This window comes from Myodes glareolus, chromosome 6, assembly GCF_982192425.1.
Source record: "Myodes glareolus chromosome 6, mMyoGla1.1, whole genome shotgun sequence".
Taxonomy (NCBI): Eukaryota; Metazoa; Chordata; class Mammalia; order Rodentia; family Cricetidae; genus Myodes; species Myodes glareolus.
The window spans coordinates 47933338-47952218 of NC_142031.1; positions in this window are offsets into that span (position 1 = coordinate 47933338).

Below are 18881 nucleotides of genomic sequence, written 5' to 3' on the forward strand. Positions count from 1 at the left end.
ATATAATAATCAAAACACAAAATGTACAGATTAAAGAAAGAATATTAAGAGCTGCAAAGGAAAAAGGTCAAGTGACTTATAAAGGTAAACCTATCAGACTTACACCAAAAGCCAGAAGGTCCTGGAGAGAGGTACTGCAGAAACTAAGAGACCATGGATGCAAACCCAGACTACTATACCCAGCCAAGCTATTGTTCACTATCTATGGAGAAAACAAAATATTCCAGGATAAAAACAAATTTAAACAATATGTAGCCACAAATCCAGCCTTACAGAAAGTAATAGAAGGAAAATCGCAACCCAAGGAATCTAACATTGCCAACATTGCCTACAATAACTCAGACATCTGGCGACCCTTCACAAGCACAACGCAAAGAAGGGAAACACACAAACTCTACTACACAAAAATAAAAATAAAAAAAATAACCGGAGTTAACAACCACTGGTCATTAATATCACTTAACATCAACGGACTCAACTCACCTATAAAAAGGCACAGACTGAGAGATTGGATACGAAAACAGGATCCAACATTCTGCTGTTTACCAGAAACACACCTCAACCACAAAGACAGACATCTACTCAGAGTAAAGGGTTGGGAAAAGGTTTTTCAAGCAAACTGACCTAAGAAACAAGCAGGTGTGGCCATTCTAATTTCCAACAAAATTGACGTCAAACTGAAATCAATCAGAAGAGATGGAGACAGACATTTTCTACTCACAACAGGAACAATTCATCAGGAGGAAGTCTCAATCCTGAATATCTATGCCCCTAATATAAAAGCACCCACTTATGTAAAAGAAAAACTTCTAGAATTCAAGGCAGTCATCAAACCACACACACTAATAGTAGGAGACTTCAACACTCCTCTCTCACCAATGGACAGGTCAATCAGACAGAAACCTAACAGAGAAATAAGAGAATTAATAGAGGTAATGAATTAAATGGACTTAACATATATCAATAGGACATTCCACCCAAATAGGAAAGATTATACCTTCTTCTATGCAGCGCATAGAACCTTCTCGAAAATTGACCACATACTCGGTAACAAAGCAAACTTCCACACATACAAAAAAATATTAGTAACCACCTGTGTCTTGTCAGATCACCATGAATTAAAGTTAGAATTCAACAACAATTCTAACCGCAGAAAGCCTACAAACTCATGGAAGCTGAACAGTCAACTACTGAATCACACCTGGGTCATGGAAGAAATAAAGAAAGAAATTAAAGTCTTCCTTGAATTTAATGAAAATAAAGACACAACATACTCAAACCTATGGGACACAATGAAAGCAGTGCTAAGAGGAAAGTTCATAGCACTAAGTGCCCAATTAAAGAAAACAGAGAAAGCACACATTGGAGACTTAACACACTCTGAAAGCTCTAGAAAAAAAAGAAGCAGACTCTCCCAGGAGGAGTAGAAGACTGGAAATAATCAAACTGAGGGCTGAAATTAACAAAATAGAAACCCAGAAAACAATCCAAAGAATCAATGAAACAAAAAGCTGGTTCTTGGAGAAAATCGACAAGATTGACAAACCCCTATCCAAACTAATCAAACGGCAGAGAGAGAACATGCAAATTAATAAGATCAGAAAAGAAAAAGGGGGACATAACCACAGACATAGAGGAAATTCAGAGAATCATTAGATCTTACTACAAAGGCCTGTATGCCACAAAATTGGAAAATGGACAAGAAATGGACTTGTTTTTAGATAAGTACCATATATCAAAGTTAAATCAAGACCAGGTGAACAATCTAAATAGACCTGTTAGTAGCAAAGAAATAGAAGCTGTTATCAAAACCCTCCCTACCAAAAAAAGCCCAGGACCAGATGGTTTTAATGCAGAATTCCGCCAGAACTTCCAAGAAGAGCTAATACCTATGCTCCTTAATGTATTTCACAAAATAGAAACAGAAGAGTCATTGCCAAACTCTTTTTATGAAGCTACAGTTACACTGATACCAAAACCACACAAAGACACAACCAAGAAAGAGAATTACAGGCCAATCTCACTCATGAACATCGATGCAAAAATCCTCAACAAAATACTCGCAAACCGAACCCAAGAACACGTTAGAAAAATTATCCATTATTATCAATTAGGTTTCATCTCAGAGATGCAGGGCTGGTTCAACATACGAAAATCTATCAATGTAATTCATCATATAAATAAACTGAAAGAAAAAAACTATATGATCATTTCATTAGATGCTGAAAAAGCATTTGACAAAATTCAACACCCCTTTATGATAAAGGTGTTGGAGAGATTGGGGATACAAGGATCATACCTAAATATAATAAAAGCTATTTACAGCAAGCCGACAACTAACATCAAATTGAATGGAGAGAAACTCAAAGCCATTCCACTAAAATCAGGGACACGACAAGGCTGTCCACTCTCACCATGCCTCTTCAATATAGTGCTTGAAGTTCTAGCAATAGCAATAAGACCACATAAGGGGATCAAGAGGATTCGAACTGGAAAGGAAGAAGTTAAACTTTCGTTATTTGCAGATGATATGATAGTGTACATAAGTAACCCCAAAAACTCTACCAAAGAACTCCTACAGCTGATATACACCTTTAGTAATGTGGCAGGGTACAAGATCAATGCCAAAAACTCAGTGGCCCTCCTATACACAAAGGATAAAGAAGAAGAGAGGGAAATCAGAGAAACTTCACCTTTCACGATACCCACAAATAGCATGAAATATCTTGGGGTAACTCTAACCAAGGAAGTGAAAGATCTATTTGACAAGAACTTTAAGTCTTTGAAGAAAGAAATTGAGTAGGATACCAGAGAATGGAAAGACCTCCCTTGCTCTTGGATTGGGAGGATCAACATAGTAAAAATGGCAATTCTACCAAAGGCAATCTATAGATTCAATGCAATCCCCATCAAAATACCATCAAAATTCTTCACAGACCTTGAGAGAACAATAATCAACTTTATATGGAAAAACAAAAAACCCAGAATAGCCAAAACAATCTTATACAATAAAGAAACTTCTGGAGGCATTACCATCCCTGACTTCAAACTCTATTACAGAGCTACAGTATTGAAAACAGCTTGGTATTGGCATAAGAACAGAGAAGTCGACCTATGGAATCGAACAGAAGACTCGGATATTAACCCACAAACCTGTGAACACCTGATTTTTGACAAGGGAGCTAAAGGTATACAATGGAAGAAGGAAAGCATCTTTAACAAATGGTGCTGGCATAACTGGATGTCAACCTGTAGAAGAATGAAAGTAGATCCATATCTATCACCATACACAAAACTCAAGTCCAAATGGATTAAAGACCTCAACATTAATCTGACCACTTTGAACCTGATAGAAGAGAAAGTGGGAAGTAGTCTACAAGACATAGGCACAGGACACCACTTCCTAGGTAGAATCCCAGTAGCACAGACAATAAGAGCAACAATGAGTAAATGGGACCTCCTGAAACTGAGAAACTTCTGTAAAGCAAAGGACACTGTCACTAAGACAAAAAGGCTACCTTCGGACTGGGAGAAGATCTTCACCAACCCCTCAACAGACAAAGGTCTAATCTCCAAAATATACAAAGAACTCAAGAAACTAGACACTAAAACTATAATTAACCCAATTTAAAAAATGGGGTAATAAACTGAACAAAGAATTCTCAACAGAAGAACTTTGAATGGCCAAAAGACACTTAAGGTCATGCTCAACCTCCTTGGCGATCAGGGAAATGCAAATCAAAACAACTTTGAGATACCATCTTATACCTGTCAGAATAGCTAAACTCAAAAACACCAATGATAGCCTATGCTGGAGAGGATGCGGAATGAGGGAAACACTCATCCATTGTTGGTGGGAATGCAAACTTGTGCAGCCACTGTGGAAATCAGTGTGGCGGTTTCTCACGAAACTGGGAGTCAACCTCCCTCAGGACCCAGCAATTCCACTCTTGGGGATATTCCTAAGAGATGCCCTATCATACTACAAAAGCATTTGTTCAACTATGTTCATAGCAGCACTATTTGTAATAGCCAGAACCTGGAAAAAACGTAGGTGCCCCTCAATAGAAGAATGGTTAAAGACGGTGTGGAACATATACACATTAGAGTTTTACTCAGCGATAAAAAAAAGAATGACATCTTGAATTTTGCATGTAAATGGATGGAAATAGAAAACGCTTTACTGAGTGAGGTAACCCAGACCCAAAAAGAGGATTATAGTATGTACTCACTCATAAGTGGATTCTAGCCATTGTTAAAGGCCTTTGAGCATATAATTTGTGATCCTAGAGAAGCTAAGTAAGAAGGTGAACCTGAAGAAAATCATATAGTTATCCTCCTGGATATTGGAAGTAGACAAGATTGCCTGGCAAACTTGGGTGCACGGGTTGGGGGTGTGTGGAAGTAATGGGAGATGGTTAGAGAGAAGGGAGAAGGGGAGGATGGGGGATAGCTTGGGGAAATGGGATGGGGGGAGGGAGGGAGGAAGGATGGATATGAGAGCAGGGAAGTATATATCTCAACTAAGGGAGCCATTTTAGGGTTTGCAAGAGACTTGATTCTAGAATAATTCCCAGGTCCAAGGAGGGATCCTCAGATTGTTCCCTGGGCAGCAGAGGAGTGGGTGCCTGAACTGGCCTTGGCCCATAACCATACTGATGAATATTTTGTATATCACCTTCATCTGGCGATGGATGGGGACAGAGACACATATTGGAACACAGGACTTAACTCCGTAAGTCCAAATGAGAAGCAGAAGGAGGGAGAACATGAGCAAGGAAGTCAGGATCAGAGGGTACCTTCATCAGACGATAGATGGAGATTGAGACAGAGACCCACACTGAAGCACTGGACTGAGCTCTCAAGGTCCAAATGAGGAGCAGAAGGAAAAAGAACATGAACAAGGAAGCCAGGACCACGAGGGGGGCAATCACACACTGATACAAGAGGACTGATCTAATGAGAGCTCACAAAGGCCAGCTGGACTGGGACTGAACGAGCATGTGATCAAACCGGATTCTCTGAATGTGGCTTACATGGGGGCTGTCTGAGAAGCCATTGATAATGGCACTGGGACTGCTTTCATCTGCATGTACTGACTTTTTGGGATCCTAGTCTGATTGGTTGCTCACCTTCCTAGACCTGGAGGGAGGGGTAGGAACTTGAACTTCTCACAGGGCAGGAAACCCTGACTGCTCTTAGGACTGGAGAGGGAGGAAGAGAGGGTGTGGGGGGAGTGGGAGGGGATTGGGAGGAGGGAAGAAAGTGGAAATTTTATAAATTATTAATAAAAATAAAGAAAAATTAAAAAATAAAAACACAGAACTGAAAAAAACAAAAAATAAAAATATATGCAGTTTTAAGAGAGAAAATAAAAAGATTAAGTCCTTAAAATAAAAGAGAGAGAGAGCAGTTGGGTGTGGTGGCACATACCTTTAATCCCAACACTTGGAAGACAGAGGCAGGCAGACCACTGTGAGTTCAAGTTGTGGTGGCACACGCCTCTAATCTCAGTGCTTGGGAGGCAGACGCAGACAGATCTCCATGGATTCAAGGTGTTGTGGCATACACCTTTAATCCTAGCACTTGGGAAGCAGAGACAGGCAGATGTCTTTGAGTTCAAGGACAAAGATACACAGAAAACCTCTCTCAAAAGATAAAAATTAAAAGTAAAAATAAAAGAAATAGAGGTTAAAATAAAGCCATGTAAGGTGAAAAATACACAGAGAGTCTGGATACTGTATGTTATTATGTTCTGTTTGAATTGTTTGAATGCTGAGGAAGGAACAACAGCTGCCAAAAGATTATTTGTTTATAATGCTGCTGAATTAATACAAGATAGGTATTTTGAAAATACTTTGACTTCAAAATTGAAGTCAAAAGATACGTTACTTTGGAGAAAAGTTTTGCTTTTGTTTCCACAGAAAATGAGAAGCTATGAATTTATTCTGAGTTAAGAAAAACTTAACTTTTTGATTAATCAAACAGGCTTGATTAAGGAAAACCACCTTAGAAATCTCTAGTAGGAACAGATGGCCCACATGTCTGAGTTCACTATCCAGAACAGATTTAAGACTGCTGACTGAGATTATCAAGCCTCACAGGATATTCCAGTCAGGACTTGATCATAATTCTAACTTTTCTTTAGGTCCCCATAATATTATCAGTGCCCCCAAACAGCCAGAAGTAGCCTGGAAAACTACATCCACATTCCCCGAAAATGGACTATGAATATTTTTCTTTGTTTCAAATATTGGTTACAAGTTGTTATAGCTAATGGTCAGGAGAAAAGCTAAACAAAGGTTATTAAATTCGGAGTTCTTTTTATTAAAAAAAAAGAGGGGGAAGTGACATGGGACAAATGTCTATATTCTGTCAATTATATTTTAAATAAATGCTGATTGGCCATTAGCCAGGCAGGAAGTATTAGGTCGGACAACCAGACAGGAAGTAGAGATAGGCCAAGGAGGACAGGAGAATTCTGGGAAAGAGGGAGCCCATTCCTCTGCAGTCATTGCCCAGCCACAGAAGAAGCAAGATATGACCTCCCTGCCAAATAAGGTACTGAGCCACATGGCTATCTCAGACAGGAATGATGGGCTATATAAGTTATAAGAGTTAATAACAAGCCTGAGCTAATGGACCAATCAGTTTATAACTAATGTAGACCTCTGTGTGGTGTGATTTCTTTGGAACTTAATGACTGTGGAAATCAGGCAGGACAGAAACCTCAGAAAACAAGCAGGCTCTGAAATAAACTTAGGGCTGTGCAGAGTAAGATGGCAGTCTCCTGAATCTATCATGTGTGTTTTCTGTTTCATTGTCTTTCAAACAGATATTTCCTTAATCCTTGCACCCTTACCCAGATGTACTCAGCTGATTTTGTTGCAGCAACCTTCAATAAAAAGACCTTGTTTTCTTGGTGTCCTCAATCCCTCTCACTTACACTCTATCTACTCCTTCTTCAACAGAGTTCCCTGATTCCTGAGGAGAAAGATTTGAGGGAGATATCCCATTTAGGACTGAGTGTTTTGAGGTCGCTCTCTGCACATTGTCTGGATGTGAGTCTCTGTATTTGTTCCCATCTACTCCTGGAGGAAGGAAGCTTCTCTGATGATGGCTGAGCAAAGCACACATTTGTGAGTATAGCAGGATACCGTTAGGAAACATTTTATTTCTGCATTCTCATAACAGAATGTAGAAATACTCCTGTATTTGTTTTTCCCCCTAGGTTCCTGGCCTTTCTAATATCAGGTTCTTAACCACCCAAGCAGTGTCAGGTATGGATTTCATCTCGTGGAGTGCATGCTTTAAATCCAATCAGATATGAGTTGGTTGTTCACACAAGCTTTGTGCCACTATTGCGGCAGCATATCTTGGAGGCAGGCAGGCCACTGTCGATTGAAGGGTTTGTAGCTGGGTTGGTGTGCAGAGTACACCAACCCAGAATGATGAACACTAAACCATAGGGGTGAGGGTTCTATATAGGTACCAGCTCAAATTTTCTATGTTCAATGATTTGTGCAGGGTATTGTCTTCAGCAAAAAGGCCTTACCACAAATTTGTGGAGAGCAATCAATAAATGGCCTTGGTGATAGCCTGGGTTATTTGGGGGGGTGTTTCCATGGTGCCCATTTGTCCAACAACTCAATTAGATATAACCTATTCCTGGTACTAGAATCTTGATTTGGTGATAAGAGATGTTCAATTATGGCTATGTCTCACCTGTTATTTGATAACTTAATTTAGTATATGTGAGTTTTTATTGCATTATGTTTCCATACAATCCTTCAAGGGTTCCTTAGTATTAGTTGTCTCTCTCCACATTCCCTTTTTCCCCTACTATTCCTTCCCTATTCCCATTCAACTCTCACATTCTAACTCCCCCATCCATCCATCCTTCCATCCATCCATCCATCCATCCATCCACCCATCCAGCATCATCTATTCTACATGTCCTTCCTAAGGAAATCTATCCATTATCTCTGTTCTCTCACTCTATACCTAACCTCTGTGGTTATATAGATTATAGCTTGCTTACCAATGACTTAACAGCTAAAATCCACATACAAACAAATGCATGCCATGTTTGTATTTCTGAGTCTGTGTTACTTCACTCAGAATAATTTTTTTCTAGTTTTATCCATTTACCAGCAAGTATCACGGTCTCATTATTTTTAATGGCTGAGTAATATTCCAGTGTATAACTATATCACATTTTTATTCATCCAACCATGGGTGTTCATTTCGGTTGCTTTCCAATTTCTGGGTATTGTGAATAGAGCAGTAATAAAAATGGTTAAGCAAGTGTTTCCATAGTAGGATGATGTGTCTTTTGAGTATAAGGCCAGTAGTGGTATAGCTGAATCAGGCACTTCTTGAATACTAGTCTAGCATAGAAGGTGTGCCCACTGAGTTCTAGTTGCCCTGTAGGTGGGTAGTAGCCAAGCCAGAGGCTGCGCAATTAAACAAACTGTGCCAGGCTCCACCCTAGCTCCAGAAAATGCTAAGCCCCATATTTAAAAGTCCACCCTTTAGAGTGTAATTCAGAGCAGGGCCTGTCACAGTTGCCATCTTTGTGCAGTTGGTACTTAGAAGCTGTAGCCCTGCCCTGCTGACATTTTTGCCCCTGTTGGGGCTTCAGCTCAGGTAATAGGTCTTGAATAACCATCTCTGTCTGCTCTCCAGGTCTCAGGGCCTTTGGCTCCAGGGATCACCCTATCCCCTGTTGTTTCCTCCAAGACTTGTTGGGCGTATGTTCATTTCCCATGCCCAGGATGCAGCCCTGGTTGGAAGTTAAGACTTGTCCCATAGAGTGGAAGGATCAAATGGCTTATGGGTATCTTAAAGAAGTCCCCCCCCCATACTCACCTTCCAAGCTCCTTCTTTCTTCAACTTCTTCTACCTTCTACTCTATGGTACTTCAGTCAATGTGGCCTATGGATGCCACAGTGATCTTCAGAGCCACAAAGATCCCCCAAACACACATGTCCTGAATGGAAGAGCAATCTTTCGTGTTCACTGAGGAGAGGTACACGCTAAGCAGAGGCTGCAGGTCCTTCCCTGTGCCACCTTTCTTATCTCTGTAGTGCCTGTTCGTTTACCCAGATTTTCCATATCTAGCCTTCCCTCGATTGTGTTTTCTTCATTACCACCATTTCAGTTTTCAAGTCTTGAACTGTTTCCATTATCTGTTTGATTGTTTTTTTCTTGGTTTCCTACGGTATCTCTTAGGGATTTATTCATTTCTTTAAACTTTTTGTTATTCTTCCATTCATTTCTTTAAGGGAGTTTTTCACATCCTGTTTAAGGGACTCTATCGCTTTCATAATGTTTATTTTTTCTACTTCTTCTGGATTAGGGTGTTCAAGTCTTCCTGTTGTATGTTCACTGGGTTCCAGAGTTATCATGTTGTTTTTCAGATTGTTGGAGGAATTCTTGGTTTGGCGCCTGCCCATCTCTTCCTTCAAATGCTCTCCATTGGATCTTCAGGTACAGGATCAGGGCCACTTATTAGCCAGGGACCTTGTAGACAGAGCATGGGTTTGCTGTGTGCAGGCTCAATGAAACAAAGGAACTCTTTTGCAGTTGCACTCACCACTTTGTTCCCAGAGCCTCAGCCCCAAAACGGGCAGAGTTGGGGAATCTTATGACCCCGCAAAAGGCAAGGTGTGCCTGGGAGTAAGCTGGGATGGGATAGGAAGAGAGAGGCAGTAGCCAGTACAGAAGCCCCTGATGGATGACCAGAAAGTTTAGAGGGTTGAGGGGTGTCTGTGTTCCCTGTTCACGACATCTGCCGGTCAGTCGGGAACACACTAACCTCTTCTGGTGTGGGCTGGAATATGTATTTTAAAAGTATTTTTTAATTTATTTATTAAAAATTTCCACCCGTTCCCCACCTCCTCCTCCCTACCTTCCCCTCCCTCTCTATTCTTAAGAGCAGTCAGGGTTCCCTGCCCCGTGGGAAGTCGAAGGTCCTCCCCCACCCATACAGGTATTTAAAGGTGAACATCCAAACAAACCAGGCTCCCACAAAGTTAGTCCATGTAGTAGAATTAAATCCCAATGCCATTGTCCTTGGCTTCTCAGTCAGCCTTCATTGCCAGCCACGTTCAGAGTGTCCATTTTGATCACATGCTCCATCGCTCCCAGTCCAACTGGCTTTGGTGAACTCCCATTAGATCAGTCCCACCATCTCAGTGGGTGGACGTACCCCTTGTGATCCTGACTTCCTTGCTCACATTCTCCCTCCTTCTGCTCCTCATTTGAATCTAGAGAGCTAAGTCCAGTGCTCCAATGTGGGACTCTGTCTCTATCTCCATCCATTGTCAGATGAAGGTTCTATGGTGATATGCAAAATATTCATCAGTATTGTTATGGGATGAGGCCAGTTCATGCACCCTCTTCTCTGCTGCCCAGGGAACAATCTGGGGATCTCTCCTTGGACCTGGGACCCCCTCTAGAATCAAGTCTCTTACAAACCCTAAAATGGCTCCCTCAGTTGAGATATTTACTTCCCTCCTCCCATATCCATCCTTCCTCCATCCCAGACATCCCATTCCCCCAAAGTATCCCGAATCCTCCTCTTCTCCCTTCTCTCTACCCAACTCCCCTTACATCCACCCCCCCATGCTCCCCATCCACCCCCCCTCTGTGCACCCAAGTTTGCATGGCAATCTTGTCTGCTTCCAATATCCAGGAGGATAACTATATGATTTTCTTCAGGTTCACCTTCTTATTTAGCTTCTCTAGGATCACGAATAATAGGCTCAAAGACCTTTAATTATGGATAGAATCCACTTATGAGTGAGTACATTTCATATTCCTCTTTTTGGGACTGAGGTTACCTCACTCAGTAAAGCGTTTTCTATTTCCATCCATTTACATGCAAAATTTAAGATGTCATTATTTTTTACCGCTGACTAAAACTCTAATGTGTATATGTTCCACACCGTCTTTAACCATTCTTCTATTGAGGGGCACCTACGTTTTTTCCAGGTTCTGGCTATTACAAATAGTGCTGCTATGAACATAGTTGAACAAATGCTTTTGTAGTATGATAGGGCATCTCTTGGGAATATTCCCAAGAGTGGAATTGCTGGGTCCTGAGGGAGGTTGACTCCCAGTTTCGTGAGAAACCGCCACACTGATTTCCACAGTGGCTGCACAAGTTTGCATTCCCACCAATAATGGATGAGTGTTCCCCTCATTCCACATCCTCTCCAGCATAGGCTATCATTGGTGTTTTTGAGTTTAGCTATTCTGACAGGTATAAGATGGTATCTCAAAGTTGTTTTGATTTGCATTTCCCTGATCGCCAAGGAGGTTGAGCATGACCTTAAGTGTCTTTTGGCCATTCAAAGTTCTTCTGTTGAGAATTCTTTGTTCAGTTCATTACCCCATTTTTTAAATTGGGTTAATTATAGTTTTAGTGTCTAGTTTCTTGAGTTCTTTGTATATTTTGGAGATCAGACCTTTGTCTGATGAAGGGTTGGTGAAGATCTTCTCCCAGTCCAAAGGTAGCCTTTTTGTCTTAGTGACAGTGTCCTTTGCTTTACAGAAGCTTCTCAGTTTCAGGAGGTCCCATTTACTCATTGTTGCTCTTATTGTCTGTGCTACTGGGGTTCTACCTAGGAAGTGGTGTCCTGTGCCCATGTCTTGTAGACTACTTCCCACTTTCTCTTCTATCAGGTTCAAAGTGGTCAGATTAATGTTGAGGTCTTTAATCCATTTGGACTTGAGTTTTGTGTATGGTGATAGATATGGATCTACTTTCATTTTTCTACAGGTTGACATCCAGTTATGCCAGCACCATTTGTTAAAGATGCTATCCTTCTTCCATTGTATATGTTTAACTCCCTTGTCGAAAATTAGATGTTCATAGGTTTGTGGGTTAATATTTGGGTCTTCTATTCGATTCCATAGGTCGACTTCTCTGTTCTTATGCCAATACCAAGTTGTTTTCAATACTGTAGCTCTGTAATAGAGTTTGAAGTCAGAGATGGTAATGCCTCCAGAAGTTTCTTTATTGTATAAGATTGTTTTGGCTATCCTGGATTTTTTTGTTTTCCCTTATAAAGTTGATTATTGTTCTCTCAAGGTCTGTGAAGAATTTTGATGGTATTTTGATGGGGATTGCATTGAATCTATAGATTGCCTTTGGTAGAATTGTCATTTTTACTATGTTGATCCTCCCAATCCAAGAGCAAGGGAGATCTTTCCATTTTCTGGTATCCTACTCAATTTCTTTCTTCAAAGACTTAAAGTTCTTGTCAAATAGGTCTTTCACTTCCTTGGTTAGAGTTACCCCAAGATATTTCATGCTATTTGTGGGTATCGTGAAAGGTGAAGTTTCTCTGATTTCCCTCTCTTCTTCTTTATCCTTTGTGTATAGGAGGGCCACTGAGTTTTTGGCATTGATCTTGTGTCCTACCACATTGCTAAAGATGTTTATCAACTGTAGGAGTTCTTTGGTAGAGTTTTTGGGGTCACTTATGTATACTATCGTATCATCTGCAAATAACGAAAATTTAACTTCTTCCTTTTCCAATTCGAATCCCCTTGATCCCCTTATGTTGTCTTATTGCTATTGCTAGAACTTCAAGCACTATATTGAAGAGGCATGGTGAGAGTGGACAGCCTTGTCGTGTCCCTGATTTTAGTGGAATGGCTTTGAGTTTCTCTCCATTCAATTTGATGGTAGCTGCCGGCTTGCTGTAAATAGCTTTTATTATATTTAGGTATGATCCTTGTATCCCCAATCTCTCCAACACCTTTATCATAAAGGGGTGTTGAATTTTGTCAAATGCTTTTTCAGCATCTAATGAAATGATCATATAGTTTTTTTCTTTCAGTTTATTTATATGATGAATTACATTGATAGATTTTCGTATGTTGAACCAGCCCTGCATCTCTGAGATGAAGCCTACTTGATCATAATGGATAATTTTTCTAATGTGTTCTTGAATTCGGTTTGTGAGTATTTTGTTGAGGATTTTTGCATCGATGTTCATGAGTGAGATTGGCCTGTAATTCTCTTTCTTGGTTGTGTCTTTGTGTGGTTTTGGTATCAGTGTAACTGTAGCTTCATAAAAAGAGTTTGGCAATGACTCTTCTGTTTCTATATTGTGAAATACATTAAGGAGCATAGGTATTAGCTCTTCTTGGAAGTTCTGGTAGAATTCTGCATTGAAAACATCTGGTCCTGGGCTTTTTTTGGTAGGGAGATTTTTGATAACAGCTTCAAATTCTTCACGACTAACAGGTCTATTTAGATTGTCCAATTGATCTTGGTTCAACTTTGGTATATGGTATTTATCTAAAAAAATGTCCATTTCTTGTCCATTTTCCAATTTTGTGGCATACAGGCCTTTGTAGTAAGATCTAATGATTCTCTGAATTTCCTCTGTGTCTGTGGTTATGTTCCCCTTTTCATTTCTGATCTTATTAATTTGCATGTTCTCTCTCTGCCGTTTGATTAGTTGTTTTTCATGGTTTTCTAAATTTCATCAGTGTCTGTTGAAAAACCTTCCATTCATATCTAATTTTCTTAATTTGGGTCTTATCTTTATTTCAGTTTGGCTAGGAGCGTTTTAGTCTTTATTATCTTTTCAAAGCACCAACAATCTGTTCATTGATTCTTCCAGCTTTAACTCAAATTTATGTTTTCTTTAAGAATAAATTTTGTAAATACAGGACTCATGAAGAACTTTAAATAAAAAATCGTATATTTCTGCCATAGTGTTAATCATGTCTTTTGTTGTAGAGTATTTGTTTATACTGTAGAAATGTGTCTTTGTCGTGGGCACCTTCTGACTGGTTTAATAAGGAGCTAAATGGCCAAAATAGCTAGACAGGAGAGAATAGGCAGGACTTCCAGGAAAAGAAAGAAAAATTAGGCGGATTTTGTGATTTTGTCAGCAGACATGGAGAAAGTTTGACATGCCATACTGAGAAAAGTTACAAATCCATGTGACAGTGTGTAGATTTTCAAAATTAGATTTTTTTAAGCTAAAAGAGCTAGTTGAAGACAAGTCTAAGCTGAAGACCAAGCTTTCATAATTAATAAGAAGTCTCTGCATCATTATTTGTGGGATGGCCAACCAAAAATAATCCAACAAGGACACTTGCTACAGTCTTTCCCTTTCTTCAGCCTCTCTCCACTTTTTTCTGAGAGCAGGTAGCCTATTAGAAGACACGTAGGTTTATAAAATAAATATTACCATTTTTTACTGTTTATTTATTTACTGAGTGTGCACATTGATGCCATACTGTGTATGTGGAGATCAGAGATCCACTTGTGGAAGTTCTCTCCTTCTACTATGTGGGTCCTTGGGATTGAATTCTAGTGATGAAACTTGTTAGAAGATGTCTTTATTCACAGATCCGTCTTGTCCACCCCAATGTCACCATTTAAAAATCAGATAGATTTGAATTAAGAGAACAACCAAGATGACAGTCATAATTAGGGCTGAAATAAACTTTATGATAAATAATAAGAAGAGGTTATTGACAGTTATATGTCAAAAACAAGAGACTATTGGTTTCTTCTTTCGAGTGTATGATATAAACAATTCTTTGAGTACACTCACTGGGGCGGTTAAGGAGTAGGAATAAAACAGTCCACAACTGGAGCCTCGAGGTTCATGCCTAAACTGTAGAGGAAGGAAGTGTTCCGACAGGGAAATGCAGCATGATCTCCCACTAGTTTTGAACTGGCCATGGGGCAGACAACTTTGAATTTCTGATCTTCCACCTTTACTTCCTGAGTGTAGTAATTATATAAAATAATATATATATATATATACATATATATATTGTATATATATATATGTCCATTACAGTGTTGGATTATGTGGCACTGGGCTTCAAACCCAGGGATTCAGACTGTCTAGGCATGCACTCTATCATGCACGTCCCTAGTCCCACAGCCTGCTTTTGCTGATAGTACTGTTACATCACCTCTCTGTGCTCTCTGTAAGAAAGATTACATTTCCTAAGTGTGTTCAGAGGAGGTGACAGTCTCCAAATTTTAGCAAACGTGTTATGACTTTCTAGATGAGTCCCTGGAAACTACCAGGAAAGTTTTGGAAACAGGAAGGATACCTTGGGGGAATCTTAAATGTTTGTCTGCTTTTGTTAAAAGCAATGTTATTACTTTTGTTTTGTTCACAAGTCTTGAGAGCAGCTAATTCATGCAGACAGATCTGTCCTGCAGAGAATAACTCACACACGGGAATCCCAGATCTCAGCTGTATTAGCTTCACTATTTTCCTGGAATTAGGAAAGTTCACTTTCTTGTTTGATGATTGTACTTTCTAACAACTTCAAGATCAGAACTGCCCTTTTCCAGATGACATGAAAATTATAAGTCTAGAGGGACATGAGCTGATGACATTTCTTCCTTATAACTGCTTCTTCGAGCCTCATTCTATGTGGATGTTTATCAAAGGCCCATCCAGGTGAGTGTTTTTTCTATTCAATAGTAAGCTCTAAGTAGGTGGTGAAATGAGTTAAGCTTTTCTACAATAAATGATTAGAGAATTTTCTGCTTTTTTACTTTTCAGCCACACTGTATCAAAAAGCAAGCACCACTGATGCCTGTTGACATAAAAACATGAGTGTAATGATTTATGAAAGAATATACTGTGATCACTTTCTATGATCTCTGAATATAATGTATGTGATAGTAGAGAGGAATATTGGGAAGAGCACAGGGCCAAGCAGAAGTGTGGATAGAGACAGGAAAGGCTAACAGGGTGAAAGATGACTGATGGATAGTATATACTGAATGAAAATGTCATGAAACCAATCACTTTTTACAATGAATGTATACTGATCAATATGTAACATATGACCCCAAATGGAATGTATTAAGCAGCATATCTTAGTATAGATTCTCCTGAGTGTATACTCTAATGATTCTAAAAACATGATTCCACCTAGCTAATGGCAGTTGTTTTAGGTTTTTCCTTCACTGTAAGAAAACACCTGAAATAACTTAGAGTATAAAAACCCAAGAACACACATTTATTGCTTTGCTTGGGTACATTTACAATATTGATTTGTTTGAATTGTGTTTGGCATTTTCTCATTTCAAACATTTTCTCAAATTAACTAACTATATGCATTTATATGAAACTTAAGCCAGGAATTTAGAAGAAATATTAACTTATTTAGTGTTTATCAGTAATTTCGTATTATGTTAAGTTTGTATATACTTAGGAATGTTTAGAAAAGTTTCAACTCATGGCCTAGTAAAACATAAACTGTTCTTAACATTGTATAATAAATTTCAAAATTTTAATGTAGATTTGTTGATTGTATTGCAATGGTATCTAATAAAGTAGATCTTTTCTAGGTATTTTTAAAGTATTGGAAAATTTCACCTTACTCATTTATTGAATCTTTTAAAGTTATTTTTACAAAAATGAAAACAAGAAATTTCAGTATGAGTCCTGATTGTTTTAATTAAAATAAATTCATTTTAATATTTTAAGTTTTCCATATTGAACTTTGTGCATTGATACTGATGTAATGAGCAGTGAGAAAAGTCTTTGCAATTCTCAAATAGTATAAAATTAATTGAAGCCAAAATCACCGGTGTCTCATCTAACATTTACAAAATACACATTCACCAAATGTCATGTAAATTAAGTTTAGCTGCTGAATATCAAAGTCCATTTTATCTTACTTGACTATCACTTACAAACATATAGAGGAGATTAGGTGGAAGTGAAGGCAGGTGCAGTGCTACCCGCCTGTGACTGCAACACTATGAAGGTTCAGGCAGGAGCATTGTGAGTTTGAAGTCAGTTTGAGATACAGTGCGAGATCCTCACTCTCACACAAAGAAAATACAACAAAATTAAAGTAGAAAATAGATAACGTAGAATTATGAAATCATTGTCAATAAAACGGAACAAAATGATGCCAACAACTATCATTAAGTTCATGGACACTGAGGAGCAACAACACAAAAACAAATTGTTAGAAATATGAGTTAACAATTGTAAACATTATGGAACTTTCATTTGTTTTGAGAAATTTACTTTAAAAGTCTGCATGGGCGGACTAGACAGGGTCCAAATTCTGACCAAGTCAACCGGGAAACAGAGGGTGGATGCACTCTCCATTTTCTTTAAAGTTCATTTTATTACACGAACATATTTGATATAACTCACAGGCTTTTACTCAAGAGCTGTACAGGTGTTCATGTCAGTACTCCTAGTGCGTACTATGCTATTGCTCTGTCCTAAGTCTCGGTAGTCCAATAATGTCACACTCACACATTTTCTGTGACCATTTTCATATCTTCCCCAAACTTCAGTCAGGGGAGTTGTGATCAGGCTCTGGGTCTGACCGCTTCCCCACAGGCTCTGCAGTGACACCGCTGCAGCTGCTTCATCGCAGGGGACCTGGCTGGTAAGTGTGAGATTGTTATAATCTATGTATGCCTTTGTGCTTCCAGTTTTACCTGTGCTAAATTCAATTTCCAAAGAATAACTTATGCGTTTAAATTATTTAAGAGTATCGGGCAATAGCTAAGAAATAATGTCTTATTAATAAGTAGTCACTATTTGTTACTGCTGGCATTATGTAATTCATAAAGATCTTCTCATAGTACTAGTTTGGAGGCTAAGGTCTTCATCTTCCTGAGATTCCTGAAGACTTATTAATGTTGTTGACAGTGGACAGTGCATCAGCCCACACCATGTATCTTGTCACCTGAAGTCACACAATCCCTCTGTGTTCTTTCTGAGCAGTCACACTACTTTTGTTCATTACTCACTAATTATGGTAAAACAAAATGAAAGTAATTCTTGATCTTATATGTTTGTATGTTCACTATATTATTATATCCTTAAAGCAAAATAAAAAAGAATATAAAAAATTCATAGTACACGACTGTTCTAAAATTAAATACTGTAATAATGAAGGGGTAAAGTGATTTTTCTTGGAAGAACATGGAGTTATGCAGAAAGCAACTCTTGACTTCTTCTCTTGCACATTTCTTCCAACAGCTGCTTGCAGACTTCTTAGTCTTTAGGTCTGGGTCAATTTGATGGCTTCTCCACTCTTGTGAATATTTATGGGCACACCATGTGTTTCAGTACTTGCAACTAAATATTACAATTTAACTATTGTAAGATCCAGAAACAGTAATAACCCACAGCCACCTTCAGTGTCTGCTCTGAATGTGCTCCAGTGCTTTCCTATCAGCCTGAGCAGCCCCAGTCTTCACTCTCCTGCAGACTCTGAGGTGTACACAGTGTGTCCTTGAGGGTCCGGATCTCCTTGGCACTGCAGTACTTTGTGGATTCTATCTCTGGTGTTTTCTTCTATTCTATGATGTTTTAGTTACATTAGCTTAGGATAATTCTTTTTGTTCTGTTATGGAACTGCCAGAGGCAGCAAATAAAAATTCTGATAAATATTTTAAAATTAAGTTATAATAAACATCTAGGATTAGTGTGCACACCAGTAACTCCAACATTCTGGAGGCAGAAGCAGAAGGAGCATAAAATTGAAAACATCCTCGGGTTCATAGCAAGGTCAATGCCAGCATCTACTATAGACTGAAGTCTTGTCTTAAAAGCAAGCACAAACAAACAAAACCTCAGAGGTCAAGGATATGTGTGCCTTAGTTTTAGAGTGCTTTTCTAAATTGTGCAGAATACTTAGATTGACCTCAGCACTGCGGGAAAAATTTATATATAACAAATGACTTTTCTCAGTGAATATAAACATTAACACCTCAGTTTGTAGCCATGGTAGCTTTGGACTTTTCTGGTCCAGTTTCAGCTCCAGTGAACTCACAAGAAAGATGCCGCTTGATCAACTAGAAGATTAGTCATATTTCTGTATGAGATATAAACATT